Source organism: Callospermophilus lateralis, unplaced genomic scaffold (assembly GCF_048772815.1).
Source record: "Callospermophilus lateralis isolate mCalLat2 unplaced genomic scaffold, mCalLat2.hap1 Scaffold_256, whole genome shotgun sequence".
In the NCBI taxonomy this organism is placed as follows: Eukaryota; Metazoa; Chordata; class Mammalia; order Rodentia; family Sciuridae; genus Callospermophilus; species Callospermophilus lateralis.
The window spans coordinates 333443-339191 of NW_027513360.1; positions in this window are offsets into that span (position 1 = coordinate 333443).

Sequence of the window (5749 nt, forward strand, 5' to 3'; positions counted from 1 at the left end):
GGATGAAGGGATGTGTCAGAATCAGCCTCACTCTTCTTAATGTAGAGAAGATGGACCAAACCCGGCCATTGTGGACAGCTGTTCCAGGATGCCTATGGTTGATATACAATTCTCAGTTGTGAAAGTATCACAGGAAATTGGGGCAGCCTCCATCTCATGGGAACCTTGGAAGCAAATTTTAGGACAAAGTGATTTCCAAAGCAGTGACCTCATTCAGTTCACAAAGGAGGAGACCTTCCTCACATCCTTGGTGATAGAACTCTCTGAACTTGGGATCCAGGAAGCCAGGCAACCAGAGGCAGTCCCAGTACCATTCCCAGTGGGCTCACTTATTTGGAATTACAAAGAACAGAGTCAGTCTTTCTTGGTACCTACTGATGTGAGAATGGCCAAATTTCAGGAGAGCTCAGAAGAGCGGCCTTTCCTGAGAAAGCAGGTAGTTGCTCACAGCTGGCTCCTGACCACTTCGCAGATTTGGCCAAGGAGACCAGATCTGAGACAGGACAGGACATTTCAGGGAACATAATAAGGCCCACAAGTCAGAGAACACTCCGGATTTTCACAGACCTCTCTGGGGGAAGGAGGTGCCTTTGTGGGTGTGGGTGTGAGTTTGTGGTTTTGTCTCATGTTCTGAGAATAGGTAAAAAAGGTGGTTTGTTTGGTTTGGAGTGGACTGTTCCTAGTAAGTCGTTTCACAAAGTGAGTGTTTCTATGTCTGTGTATCCCACTGTGTTCGTGGTTGTAGACATTTGAAAAGAGAATTCATCAATGGATGTGTCCTGTTTAGTAGAAATCTTCCCAGCATTCATCCTGCCCAATTGATGAATGGACTGTGGCTTCCCTTATGGATGGGAAACACCTACTAATTTCCTAAGTTCCTGTTTTCTTCCTGATTCTGGCCACTCTCCAGAATAGGCTCATGGTTTTGTGTCCAAGATATGTACCACCTCCAAGCTCTGTGACAAGGCCATGTAATGGATAGCTAAAGGGAATGGCTAGCATCTCAAAAAACTCAGATATCAGTGTGACCAGGAAAGCCTCAGTGGAGAAACTCTGCTTTGGGCCTTTTGCTAACCAATTCTTCTCTTCCCCTGAATGTGAGGAAGGTCTTGGCCTCAGGACACAGTTTGTGAAGCCTGAAGAAAACAGTTTTAAAATGGAATTAAATGGGCATCACCTGTGGCTCTTTGTTAATTGCTTTGGAAATGGATGTGTCTGATTCAGTCTCTTGGCCCTGTGTGAGGCTGTGTCTTAGGTTCTCAGCACCTGATGGATCTAAGGAACGATCCCATGTGTGCATCCAAAACCAAAATGGGAAAAAGATCAGTCATTGTTGATGAAGTCTCTCGCCTTCCTCTGTTAGGTTCCTTACCACCATCAAGTGAAAATAGGGATCCTTTGAATCAAATGAGTTCTTCAAAGCCCTGCAAAGGCAATCCCATACATGCTTGTGTTTTCTCATGACTCCACATCACATAAAGAATCTATACCCAACAGTCAGTAGGCCTCAAATTGGAGAAGCAGAGCAGTATTACTGGAAGGCATATTTGATCCCTCCTGGTTCACAGGAAGGGTGTACAAGCCACCCTGACTTTAGGAAAATGATGGGCAAGCGAGCTTATTTGGACACTGTGTTGGGCTGCGCCCCTCATGGAAACATCCAGCCAGAGGTTATGAGGAGTGTCTATATGGAAGAAGATGAGGGCCATGTGGGAGTGTTTTGGTTTTAACTGTGGTTATTTGTGTGGCAGATGGAAGCGATGACTGGGTCCACCTGGGCTTGAACTCTGGTGTGATACCCCATAGAGACTGAGTCCTGGAACTGACCTCAGAGAAGTATTGCCATGAATTGTGTTGGGATATTAGGAGGCCACGCATGAGAGTCGCCATTGGAAACAGAGATCTATTCCCGGGGTTGCTTTCCACAGAGCACTGGGAATCTCAGCCAGGGTATCACATAATTTTATTCTGAAACACTTGGCAGCCATAGTTGAGAGTCAAAACACAAATGCACTTCACATTGTAGACTTCAATGGGCCTGGCTTCTTGTGGCATTTTGGCCACTTTTTTAGAAGACTTAGCAGTTAGAGTTCTCCAGATATTTCATTGAAATGAGCTTCTTCACCATTTAATGATTACTGAATTAAATGAAACACTCAGTGACTCCAACTTCAACCTTGAAAGATGGGCTCGATAAATACCATTAAATTTTTGAAATTCCCATATCTAGGAGGCAGTGGAGAACCATTGGATATCCTGTTGGTGATCATGAGTGTACCAGAGAGTGCCTTGATTGGCTGGGTTTCACGAAAATGGTGTAGAACAGAGATGCCAGTAAGTTGGAGCCTGTTGAATAGTGGGCCTAGAGCAAAGGTGGGCATGTGTGAAATAAAACATCTGTGGTGCTTCCATCTGGATTTGCCAATGGCTTCCAAATGCCTTGTGACTGACATGGTGTATCCAGCAGACCATTATATGTAAATGATTCTTGTTATATGGATAAGTTTCAGGGCAATGTTCAGAATCAGGTTGCTATGGTCAAGGGGGCAAGCTATGTTGGAAAGAAGCCTGGTTTGTGCATTCTCCTGCAGACCCTGTTCCACCACACGTGACAAAACTCCCTCCAGCACTGTGTCCCAGTTTAATTCCTTGTATTTCGTGAAGCAAATACTGAACTCCCAGTGCAGCAGAAAAAAACATCACAGAAATTGGAGGATGATCAAATGGCTTCAGAGTCCACATGAGGAGACACTGAGCCCCAAGTGGCCACAGTTGACCCAGAAAGAGAGAATTCATCAATGCTGCCTCATTTTCATTGGTAAATAAGAAAGCATCTACTCCAGGTCACATAGATGCAGACCCAGCTTTTATGGTCTCACTACAAAGGAAGCTAAAGCTCCTGACAACAACATATATTTCAAGAGCCCAACATCTGAGGCAGTTTTTCCAGAAGTCTTTAGGCTAGCAGAGCTCCATGTTTGTGGAGTGTTCACATTGTCCCTTACTTTTGGAAACTCCCCTTCTACCTGCAAGTTTGTGAACTCCTGAGCATATTCAATTCCAGATATGTACTGACAGATTTTCTTACTCATCTCCTCTACATGTGTTATTTGGGACAAAGTTAAGGTCAAGGCATTGTTCTGGATGAGATTCGGAAGATTTTTGTGTAGCACATATTTGCATACACATTGGATTCATTTTCCAATTTTCCTTTCGAAATACTGAATCCCTGACACTAACCCATACCCTACAAGACTCTGACAACTAATCCTAACGTGATGGAGAAAAATAACCCAAACAGAATAGAAATACAAACACATCAGAGGAGCCATGGTGTACCGTTGGAAATGCCTTTTCCATTATATAGGGTAGGAGTTGTAAATCTAGTCAATTTTTTTTGTTGAAAGAGTTGTCCATGTATTTTTAAACTTATCAAATATGTGAATTCCTGTCTCCCCCATTTCTCTGTATCCTATTCAGCACATATATTTTTTTATGAACATATAGAATTGTACCTTGTATCACCCATATATTCTTGTGAGGTGGCTGACTTGGCAGATACAAATTGTGAGAAAAGTTCACTCCTCCTAAACGCTGTTGGAACTGAAAATTCAACCTATGGGTGAGCTTCCTAGTTGAACAACATTATACATAAATCCATGTTCAGTAAAATGAATATTTTTGGATACGTGGATGATATATATTTCATGATGAATTTCGATTGGCATATATATTGCTAGTTTTTAATGTCTGTGTGTGTTTGTGTGTGAGTATGTGTGTAGATATAGATATAGATATAGATATAGATATATATACACTGTCAAGATTTTTCAAAATATGAAATATATGTATATTTTGGCCACTCTTTGGGAAGCCTTACCTGTGAGAGTTCTCTAGAGCTTTCGTTGAAATGAGGTTCCTCAACATTTAATGGTTCCTGAATGAATTGAAACCCACAGTGCCTCCAACTTCATTCTTGAAAAATTGCTCCATAAATACCTTGAAATTCCCCTGACCAGGTGGCACTGCAGAATCTTTGGATGTATTGTTGCTGATCATGAGTGTACCAGACAGTGCCTTGACTGACTGGGTTTCACGAAAATTGTGTAGAACAGAGATGTCAGTAAGTTGGAGAGTGCTGAGAAGTGGGCCCAGAGCTGTGGTGTGCAGGTGTATGATAAAATATCTGTGGTGGGGCCATGTGAGTCTGCCATTAACTTCTAAATGGCTTGTGGCTTACATGGTGCAGCTAGCAGACCCTTATATGTAAAGGCATCTTGTTATAAGGAAAGGTTTCAGGACAATGTTCAGAATCAGTTTGCTATGGACAATGTTGCAAGTTATGTGGGATAGAAGCCTGGTTGGTGAATTCTCCTGTAGACCCTGACCCTCCACACGTGACAGAACTCGCTCCAGCACTGTGTTCCAGTTGAACTCCTTGTATTTCATGAAGGAAATACCAAAAGCCCAGTGCAGCAGCAAGAAACACCACGAAAATTGTAGAATGACCAATTGGCTTCACAGTCAAGACGGGGAGACACTTAGCGCTCCGTGGCCACAGTTTACCTTCAAAGGAAGAATTGAGCACTGCTGCCTCATGTTCTTTGGAAAATAAGAAACCATGTCCTCCAGGTCAGATAAATGAAGACCCATCTTTGATGGTATCACTACAAAGGAAGCAAAAGCTCCTGACAACAAAATATATTTCAAGTGCCCAACCTCAGAGGCAGTTTCTCAAGAAGTCTTTAGGCCAGCAGAGTTCCATGATTGTGGACTGTTTATCCTGTCCCTTAATTTTGAAAACTCCTCTAAAATGCCCAAGCTTGTGAACTCCTGAGCATTTTCCATTCCAGATATGTATTCACAGATTTTTTAACTCTTGTCCTCTAATTGTGTCTTACTTTGGGTGAAGGTAATGTCAAGGCATTGCTCTGATTGAGAGTGGAAAGATTTTTTGTAGCACATATTTGCGTAAACAATGGATTCATTTTCCTTTATTTTCATTTGGATTACTGAATCCATGACACTAACGCATACCCTGCTAGACTCTGACTACTAATGCTAATATGATGGAGAAAAATAACCCAAACAGAATAGAAATACAAGCAATTCAGAGGAGGCATAGTGTATAGTTGGACTTGCCTTTTGCATGATAAAGGGTAGTTGTTAAAAATCTGGTTAATTTTTAATTGAAATAGTTCTCCATGTGTTTTGAAAGGTATCAGATATGTGAATTCCTGTCTCCCTTTCTCTGTTGCCCATTCAGCACATGTAATTTTATATGCACAAATAGAATCCTACCTGGTACCACACGTACATTATTGTGAGGTGGCTGACTAGGCAGATACAAATTTTGAGAAGAGATCACTCCTCCTAAACGCTGTAGGAACTGAAAATTCAACATTTGCGTGAGCTTCCTAGTTGAACAACATTACACATAAATCCATGTTCAGTAAAATAAAGATTTTTGGATCTGTGTATGATATGTATTTCATGATGAATTTTGATTGGCATATATATTGCTACTTTTTAATATCTCTGTATGTGTTTTGTGAAAAATCTACACTCTATAGATTATTCAAAATATGAAATATATGTGTCTTATTATACACTTTTAATTTCATTCATGTTCATGTATGAGACCAAGGCTCATGCAACAGCAAAAGACATTTATTGAGGATCCAATCCAGCATGCTGGTGCTCCGTGCTCACTCAAGAAGGGAGAGCAGCCCAGATCCCCGAGCAGGGA